Raw genomic sequence first — 10,498 nt, forward strand, 5'->3', positions numbered from 1 at the left:
AAAGAATTCTAATTCTTCACAAACTCTTCCAAGAAGTAGAAGGGAAAGATACACTTCCTGATTCATTCTGAGGCCAGCATTACTCTGACACTAAGACCAGACCAAAACACCAAATGAAAGAAGTCTACAAACCATTATCTCTTATGAAGTCATGAATCTTGACACCTGGATGTCATTTTTGGACCAATAGCTTTAGCATCCCTTGGGTGCTTGTTAGAAATGCAGAATGCCTTACCCCAGACTTGTTCAGTTTTATTTTTTTACTTCTGTCTTTCATGCTGAAAATCTTAGTTTTTAGTGGAAAATCTTAGTGTTTAGTGTAAAAACAATGGAGAATTGTTTTATTCATATTTTAGGATAAGTGAGTATGTAATATGTAATACTTATATAAATAGAATATATGTTATATAATTACACATTCTATCTATTAGGAAAACAATAGATTTACTAATTCCAAACTAACTAGTTTGGAATTTACTAATTCCAAACTAACAGATTTACTAATAATCAGTCTGCTGAGTATAGCTCAATGTTTCTTTATGGCTTGCCTTGTTTTTGAAGAAATTCCCTACTTATGTGGCCTGAGGTCACATAGCTCTTTTAACCTACCAGCTCTCACATGAGAAGTGCTTCAGCCATGGGGCACCTAAAAAAGGCCCCCTGGCCCTGTGATCCCATTAAAGTCCTGACTTCTCCACCTAGAAGGTGACTCTACTTCTATGAACTTGCAGTGGGTAGACTCAAATGAAAGCATGGCTCTATTTTGTAAGGAGCAGTTACTGATCATCCCCCACTACAGGCTGTGCTTGCTCTGCAAGCCTGAGCCTCTGTGGGAGCTGAAGTTGGTTCTCCTAGGCCCGTGATCCTGGAGCTTGCTCAAGGTGATGAGACCGGTGGGGCCAGGATGAACCACACTGCCCTGATTACTTTTACTCTTCAGGCCTCTCCCTCTCATCTCCCTTTTTTACTATGGAGTAGTATTAGGTAGGCCAAAAAATCTGTTTAGTTTTTCCATAAAATAAAGGACACATTTTTCATTTTCATGAGTAACTTCATTGATTTGGATATTTTGAGTATGTCAGCTATCTCCCGCTGTTGGCTTTTAATGAGTAGAAGAGGAGTGCTGCTAGAACAATTTTTTTTAATCCTCACCCAAGGACTTTTCATTAGCTTTTTGAGAGAAAGAGAGAGGAAGGGAGAGAGACAGACATGGATGAGAGAGAAGCATGGATTGGTTGTCTCCATATACATCCGTGCCAGGACCAGGAATTGTGCATGTCTGGACTGGGGCCATATGGGGTCATATCCTGACCAGGGATGAATCCAAAACCTAAGCACATGGTCTGACTGGGAATCAAACCTGGAACCTTTCAGTTACAGGACAATGCTCCAACCACTGAAACCACTGAGCCACACTGACTGGGGGTAAAACATCTTCCAACACACAAAACCCCATAGCAAAGAATTATTTGGCCAAAGTGTCAATAGTCCCAAGAAATTTTGTAAACCACTTTTAATATATTCCATCAGTCACAATACCTTCTCCATACACTGCAGAAGTCTTTGCATTTCAGTTGCATTTTTACCTTTCTTGAAATAATAAAGCCATAGTAGAATGAAAATGTGTATCTCCTGCCATCTTCAATATTAAATGGCTGCACAAAAATTCACCAATTTTGATACTTTTTTTAAATGCACACTGATATGACAGATGTCAATACAACTTACCAAAATTGTTCCAGTGACATTAAAGACAACTAAGCACTACTAGAGCCATTGTATAAAACTGGAACGAACTTTTCGGCCAACCACAGCTTTTTTATCCACTAATCCACTTGCTGATAGACACTTGGGCTGCTTCCAAATTTTGGCTGTTGTAAATAATGCTGCAGTGGATTAAATTCAAGTTGCAGGTGATGGTCCTTCCTGGATCTAACCTTTGTTCCATCTTTGCAAAAATAGTTTTCACCTGTTAAAAGTAGACGTCTCAGCTTTCAACATAACGTGGCACACACAGCTCTAAGCATTTACCTTAAACTGGAACATCAACTTAAAGCACGCAGAAGGGCGCTCAGCTCCACATACCAGGAAAGAAATAGAACGGGTTGCAAAATTCAGAAAAGAAGAGACCCTCGGAGAGCAAGGCTGAATCCAGGCCCCTCCTCTACATTGTTTCGCCCCACGCTCTCGGGTCTGGCCCAGCTCAGCCCTGATTTTCGCCTCCTCGTGGCTGGAATGGTGGGCCCAGGACACACCCCTGATCCCGCCTTTCAGACAGCGCGCACCCGCAGATTCTTACAGACCCGGAAGTGGCTGTGGAGTATGGAAGGGTACACTGGCCTTACTGGTTTCAGTATTGCTGGTGTAAACATGAGCGTCTCAGTCCACATTTCTCCACGCATAAAGCCTGAGAATCACTACAGGCATTGAAGTCCCCGAACGTGACTTCCTATAGCGGTGAGTCCGGCGTCCCCTCCAGATTCTCCAACCCCGACCATGTTGCTACCCTGACCGCCTTGCTGCCGGGTGAAGGGTCAGTGTTCGTTTCGGGGAAACTCTGAGGCCGTCCTCCCGTGGTCTCTCCGCCTTCGGGCCGTTGGACTCCGCCTGCCGCGTGGTTTATCTGCTTAAAGGTGTTCCCTGGGCAGCCCTTCCACCCACTTTGTTTAAAGTATCGGGAGATGCAGGCAAACCTTTTGCGCCCCTCCCCTCTTCTCTCAGCTCTCCGCCCCTGGAGCCGGGACTGCACCCCGCCCTGGGGATCTGCAGACCCTCTCCACCTGCCGCACATTTAATAAGAGACCCCAGTCTTAGGAAGAGCACACTTTCGATGGGGTGGGACTTAAGACGGGAGAACGCTGTATCCCCAGGAGTGACCTGCCCCACCGGGGAGGAGCTTTGAGGAAGCGGTGAAGGCGAAGAGGCGGCCAGGAAAGCGGCGGAACCAACCCGTGAGGGGATCTGAAGACGGAATAAGAGAGACGGACACTTGAGGGAGAGAAGATGTCGATGCGGGGCCCTCAGAGACTGCAACGTAGGGGAGCAGGGGATATGGGAAGAACGGGGCAGCCACGTAGGAATGAAAAGGTAACTGGGGAAAGTAGCTGGAGGAGGAAGACAGGGGCGGAATGCTGAGGAGACTGAGGAGCCCCAGAGAGACGAGAGGAGCTGACAGGGAGAGGGGCCTGTGAACAAATGTGAGGCAGCAAAGGGCGAGGCGCTTCAGACGGACGTAGTGGTTCTAAGGAGAAGAGGTGGGGGAGCGAGAGCAGGGACAGAAAGGGGGTTCGGGGGTGACGGATCAGAGGGAGAAACAGCACTGAGTCAGCCCGCTGGGGGGGGTGACAGGAAAAACTGTAGTAACAGGGGCCGCAGAGGGGACACAGGCATGGAGCGTGTGGAAACAGACGCAAAGTGTATGGAGGTGGGAGCAATCAGAAAGATCAGGGAGAAAGCGCAACTGAAGATGAAATAGGTTTCATGAGATTTTCGAAGCAGGTGTAGGGACAGGAACAGAGGAAAGGGGAGTAAAAGCAGGGGAGGTGGAAGGGGAAACACAGGAAAGGACAGCAGTTCAGAGAAACAGGGAAGAGACAAACATCCATACACAGAAATGTAAGTAGCAGGAAAAGTGGAACCGGATGTGGAAAAATGGTGAGCTGATGAGGTATGGATGATTAATTTGTGAGATACCGGCTTTTGCTGAATTGTTCCTGTTAAACAGTCGAATTGGAATTGCAGAACTTTTGTATATAAGGTTTGTTCGTTTTGTAATTATTTGCATCACCAAATAGCTTCCATTTACAACCCTCATTCATTCGAGGGGAAACACGTGTCTGTCAGTAGTGGGTCCCTTCTCATTTCCTGGGATGGCAAGAGGCAGGTGACCTGGGACAAGGAGTGACTGAGTCTCACCCCATGATTCTTTCAAGAAATAATGAAAACATTGGGTCTTTTTTCTCTCCAACAAATTCACATTTTTATGTCTCTCACATTTAGTTTATCTTATAAAAACATATTAAAATAGATTTTAATTTATTAAATCTTTTTTGTAAATCATTGACTCCTGAAACAAGCTTTGTGACATCTCATATAATCAGCTCTTACTGTTCTTTCTTAAATATGAGGTAGTCTCAACTTTTGCAAAACTTTACCTTTAGAAGTCATCACATTAAAAAAAAAAATCATTTTCCATGTTAAATATGTTGTGTCTAATTTAGATTCTGAGCCCTGTACCCTTTCTACTGTTTATCATATGATGCAACATCCATTGGTACTTAGTGAATAATATCAGGCTATTGCACTGTGTATGTTGTAAGGATGTCAATGATCTTAATAGTCAGAACCTAGTTTCAGAGTTTGTCTAATGTTTTGTAGCCTTTTCCTTCCCTTTATGTGATTTGTTGAATTAGTGACTGGGAGCCACAAAGGAGCTGTCCCTTCTTATTCATTTTCTATAAATGTTGAAGAATAGACTGGTGCCACCTGGAACTTGGTTCCCACAGAGCTCATCTATTCATGGTGAAGTGATCTGATCAGCATATCTCCATAGTTAACCTTTTTTCAGATCATTCAGTATCAAAATCCATGTTTATCATTTTATATTTTTTAAATAAAATGTTATGATTTCCTGGAGAAGAGGAAGGAAATGCTTGTGCCTCTTTATATAACCTGGCAACAAACAACTCTGTGATGGGAGCACTGTTATCAGCAACTTTTGTACAGATAAGGAAACTGAGACACAAAAGTGAAAGGCACAGATATTGGAACCTCCTAGAGTCAGACCTTTGTTTTGTGATTATGAGCTGTGTGACTTTTTGGCAAATTATTTACCTCTCTGTGCCTTGATTTCAGCCCCTGTGAAAAGGGGATAATAATGGCACCTGCTTCTCAAGTAAGTGAATTTGTGGAAAGCAAAGCCTGGGCACAAGGCCCGTGTTACTGAGACGATTACTGCAAAATCTTTCTGTTTAATCCCTCTGTGCCTGCCCAGAATCCAGTGAAGCCTCCCTTCTTCCTCCCTTGCCTACCTACTCTCCTATTTCCAAACCCAGTCCCAGGTTCTTTCCTCTGTTACACCTGCCCCATTTCTTGCTGCTGCTCTGGTCAGGCAGTCTCAACTCCCTTGCCTGACGGAATTTTGAAAACCCCACCCAACCAGCCCCAGGATAGTAGAAGGTACTGGAACACCCTGTGCTTTCTCACACCTGGAGGGATTGCACAGGCCCTGTCCTACCCGGCTCCAGGAGACCACTGTCTCCAGGCTTGTGGACTCCTGCATCCAATTATCTGTGTGGGGGCCCCTCACTCCCACAGGTCCCCACTGAGTTCTCTCTTTCCCTAATCTCCCTCCTCCTCCAGATTCCCCACTGTTCACCCAGGCAGTGGGCCACAAACAAGGCCCTTTTTACCACCCGTGTCAGTCTCTAGCCCTGTCCCTTCTGATCCCTGATCCTGACCCTGACTCTCTCCTCTGCTCCATCTCTATAGTCTCAGCCTGGTTGAGCCTTGTCCTCTCTCCCTGAACCCTCACCCAGCTTCTTAGGCCTCCAGTCTCTTCCAGTCTGATCCTTTTACCCCCAGAAGGGTCTTCCTACATCCAGAGTTGACCCTCCCCCTCCTCTGCTCAAACCCTTCATGGCTTCCCGTGCCACCCATCCCCCCAGCAAAGTCTAGGTTTAGCCACAGTTGGGTGATTGGAGCCTCTGGCCACCCTCCTCAGCCTTTCCCGGTACCTCTGCCCAGCACCTGCTCGTTCACCCACTCCCTAGGTTAGGGCATCCTCTCATCTTTTTTTCCCCAATGCAGTCACCAGCTAGCAGCAGCGTGAGCAGCCAGTGAGCCAGAGCAGCTGTCAGGGCTGTGGTCCCCAAGGCCCCAGGACCCTTTGAGGACAGCAGGAGGGAGGAATCTGAGGGCAGAGAGGAGGCTGGATGTCTGAGGACAGGGGCCTGGCCAGATAAGGAAAGAAATGCTTCCTGGTGCTGGCTGTGTGATCTTGGGTGGGCTGCTGGCCCTCTGTGCCACAGTCTTCTCTTATGTAATGGGGACAGTCATTATGCCTACCTCCTAAGGTTGTCACAAAAATTACATGAGTGAAAGAGCTTGGAACAGTGTCAGGCACAGAGGAAGGTTGCATTTTATTTTATAATTAGACAAATGTCTCTTGTGCTTGTCTATCAATTTGTTTATTTCTCTTCTTTATGTGAGCTCAGTGTGGGTGACAGGACTCTCGTCTGTCTAATTAACTGAACCTACTATTTAGTACTCATTAAATAATATAATTTAGTTTAAATCAAATATTTGAATAAATGAACAAATGGAAGATAAAACAATAACAACATAAATTGCACCATGAAGATCCATGTTAGCCATAAGGGTTTATCATAGTGAATGTGCAGTGTTCCAGTAACTTGGTTTTTCAGTTTTTTCATAATAATTATGTTGGATGCTATCAAATTTTGGGACTTATCTATGTTAATCTAATCACATTTCCTCCCTGTAAATTAATTAATATCACTATTACTTTTAAAGATTTTTAGACTTATGGGTAATAAAAAGTATTTTTAAAATATTTTATTTATTAAATTTTAGAGGGAAAGGGAGAGAGAAAGAGAGGGTGAGAAATATTGATGTAAGAGAGAAACATTGATCAGAACCTCTCTTTTACTCCCTGACCAGAGGCCAAATGCACAACCCAGGCTTGTGCCCTGGTGGGAAATTGAACTGGCAACCTTTCCCTTTGTGAGAGGACATTCAACCAACTGAGCCACACTGGCCAGGGCCATAATAAGTATTTTTCATATATCAATCCATGCTTAGAAATCCAACAATATAGTCACGCTCACAGGAGCAAACAGATTGGTGTTGCCAGAGGCTGACAGGATGGGAAAAGGGGAGTTGCTGTTCAGAGGGTACAAATTTTAAGTTAGAAGATGAGTAAGTTCTAGGGATCCACTGTATAACAGTGTGCCTATAGTTAACACTATTATATTGTGCACCTAAAATTTTATAGAAAGGGTAGATCTTTTAAGAATTCTTATCTCAGCCCTGGCTGGTGTGGCTCAGTGGACTGAGCACTGGCCTGTGAACCAAAAGGTCACTGGTTTGGTTCCCAGTTAGGGCACATGTGTGGGTTGCTGGGCCAGGTCCCCCCTCCCCCGTCCCCACCCCAGAGGGGTTGCTCAAGAGGCAGCACACACTGATGTTACTTTTCTTTCTCCCTCCCTTCTCTCTAAAAACAATTAATTAATTAATTAATTTTAATAAAAGAACTTGTATCAGTAAAAAAGTAACAAGAACAACATTTGGAAATGTTCATTTGGAAAACAAAAAAGAATGGAGTTGTAGGTGATATTAAGTATTAAAAATAATTTTGTGCAATAATTCTAGTTTTTTTGTGTGTGACTTTTAAATCTAGGATTAATTATTTATGAGATGTGAAATTTTAAGACATACCAGTTATATATGATATATGAACACCCAAATCTGGACAAGCTTCTAGAATATGCATCAAAGTGTTTTTGCTGTGCGCCGGTCCTATCCAAGGAGGGATATAAAATGGATGAGTGGGAGAAGGTTGACAAATTTGGAAGATGTTTTAAGGGTACTTAGAAATGCATTTTATTTAAATTTGTAATTGTAAAAAGTTATATTTTAAAGCATTTAATAAAACTAAGACATTCATGTACTATTCATGAAATATGTTTCATATAATTTAATTCACTGTTGGTTACATTTTGATTAAAATTTAAAATCTGGCTCCTATTTTCATAGGTAAACATGCTTGTAAATTGTCCTTCAATAAAATCTAGCTGTTCCAAATCCCAGATAGTTTCCTCTCTCTTTTGTCAAGGGTGGAACAGTCCTTGGTTAATGGTTCTTATATATGGAGAAAATAAAGTGTACACTTAATTTTTAAATTTATTTTTGACTTTATGATGAAATTATCTGAAGGGAGTGATCATTTTTTTTACTAATTAATTGTTTTTATTTTTCAGCTTTTTATTTTTAAGTTTTACTAAGATTTAAAACTATTTTTCTCATTTTAATTGAGATATAATTGACATATATAACATTAAATAAGTTTAAGTTTTCTTTGTAAATCAGGCACAGTGGAAAATTAACAACAATAATAATAAAGTAGAACTACGATAACAATATACTGTAACTAAAGTTCTCTGAATATTGTCTCTCTCTCAAAGTAATTTTTGAACTGTTAATTTCTGGAATTGTCCATTTAACATTTCAGACCTCAGTTGACAGCATATAAGTGAAGCCAGGGACAGTGAAACCAAGGATACAGGGGGATATGGTTCAGTACAGTATAGTAATGTTGTGCATTACATCCCAGGAGCTCTTTATCTTGCAAGTGGACATTTATTTGTGCCTTTTGGCCACTGTCACCACCCTGACCTTTCCCCCAAACCCAGTCAGGCAACCTGCAATCCAATCACTGTTTCTGAGATTGGTGTTTTTAGATTTTATGCATAAGTGAGGTCATGTAGTATGTGTCTTTACCTGCCTGACTTCACTTAGCATAATGCCCCCAAGGTCCTTTCAGGTGCTGCAAACAGCAGGATTTCCTTCTTTTTATTGCTCAATAGTATTAGATATATTTACACATAGTATTAAATAGTATACTGTATATATTCTATTCTATACTATGTATCCAGTATTCTATATATATATATATATATAGTATTTCATATATGGATATATATTTATATATATATTTATATATATATAAAATACCACATATGTATACTATTCCATATACATACACATGGAATTGTGTGTGTATGTGTATAATTCCATTCAGGGTGGGGCAAATGTAGGTTTACAGTTGGGAGTAAGCAAAACACAGAGTTAATAAAGCTATTTCAATAATTATAACCTGCACATTTCTTTATACAAACAACTGCAAACCAACTTACGTCCTACTCTGTGTATATATGGAAATTTCAAATCCAGCACCTGTATTTATAGGTAAAGATACTTAATTACATATATGCTCCTTTCTTTTTCTGTTGGTAGGCATTTAGGTTGTGTCCTTGGCTTTTGTGACTGATGCTGCAGTGAATGTGGCAGTGCAGAACTCTCTTGAGACAGCAATTTCATTTATGAAGGAAGCTATTTTTAAAGAGTGTACTTTTATTTTACTGTGACTTGTCAGTATAACTTCTTTGGTCCAACTTTGAGAAGCCCTCACTTGTGATTTCACAGTGGAAAGCAGCAGATCCTGGGCATATTAAGGGATTATGTTTCTTGAGAAAACTATAAGGCAAGAGGCCACCTGAGGCAGACCCTGACTTCAGAGTAGTGGAAAATAACATAGCAACTGCGATTTACCAGGACAGAGTATATGCAATACTTTCCTGTAGGACACAGATGGGGACCGTGTTAGAGAGAATGTTTATGCCTGGTCTCATATTTTGTGTAAGTGTTCCATCTGGATGATACACTTGGTAGTGGTTTTTCTGTCTCAGAATCTCTGCCCCTCACTTGGTTGTAATTTATCTGACTCATTGTCCACCTGTCACCTCCTCTGCAGTAGACAGAGGGCCTTCCCCCAGCCTACTCTCATTTGGGCAGATACAGGCCCAGGCAGGTCCTGACAGAGACTGGGGAGGGTAGAAGAGATCGGGCACTTGTTCCTCTCCTATTTTGCTTCAGGTGGCATCTATATCATGGCTCAGATGATGGTCCTGGCTGCTGGGCTCCAGCAGTGCCACTTCATTCCCACTGACTGTCCAGTCCTGGGGGTAGAAGGAGCTTCCAGCTGGGCTCATGTGTTACCTCAACATTCTCTCTGAGTAAAATACCCAGAGTGGTTTATTTTTGTCAGTGGACATTGAAAGATGGATAAATGAAATGTGAGAAGTATGAGGAATTGTAACTTAAATTTAGTAAATTAGGATATGTAAAATTTGTTGTAAAAGATTCTACCATATTTATTCATGTGTTTGTTTATTTTTAGAGAGGGCAACATGGGGCGGGGGAGGGAGAGAGAGAGGAAGGGGCAAGGAGGGAGTGAGAGAGAGATTTGTTGCACTTTTTTATACATTCATTGTTTGATTCTTGTATATGCCCTGACCGGGGATTGAACTCCCAGCTTGGGCTCAACACTCTAGCCAACTGAGTGACCTGGCCGGGGCTCCATATTTTATATTAGAAACATTTGCTTTGGCAAAGATTTTACTCTATTTTCCTTTGAACCTAAAACAGCTCTAAAAAATAAGTTTAAAAATTAAACTACAGTGATATGTGGAGTATGAAACACTTGAGAACATTTTAAACGATTGAAAGCTCTGAAAGCATATTGGAAAACTAGTCTTTTAAAAAATGTACCTTAATTACATTTAAGTAATTAAGCTCAGTGGGTTAAGCACTGACCTGAAAACCTGAAGATCACAGTTCGATTCCTGGTCAGGGCAGAGGCCTGGGTTGTGGACCAGGTCCCCAGTTGGGGGTGTGGGAGAGGCAACTGGTTGATGGT

At 42.1% G+C, this 10,498-nt stretch overlaps 1 long non-coding RNA gene across 2 annotated transcripts; it reads left to right on the plus strand.

The window, feature by feature from the left end:
- The first annotated feature begins 1,848 nt into the window (after positions 1-1,848).
- On the plus strand, positions 1,849-6,510 carry LOC118497756. 2 transcript variants are annotated; one of them, XR_004900289.1, is made up of 2 exons: positions 1,849-2,457; positions 2,722-6,510. It is a non-coding gene; the product is annotated as an uncharacterized LOC118497756 (long non-coding RNA). The 2 variants fall into 2 exon arrangements; XR_004900290.1 differs by having other exon boundaries at positions 2,871-6,510.
- Positions 6,511-10,498: the final 3,988 nt, after the last annotated feature.

Source organism: Phyllostomus discolor, chromosome 12 (assembly GCF_004126475.2).
Source record: "Phyllostomus discolor isolate MPI-MPIP mPhyDis1 chromosome 12, mPhyDis1.pri.v3, whole genome shotgun sequence".
Lineage (NCBI taxonomy): Eukaryota > Metazoa > Chordata > Mammalia > Chiroptera > Phyllostomidae > Phyllostomus > Phyllostomus discolor.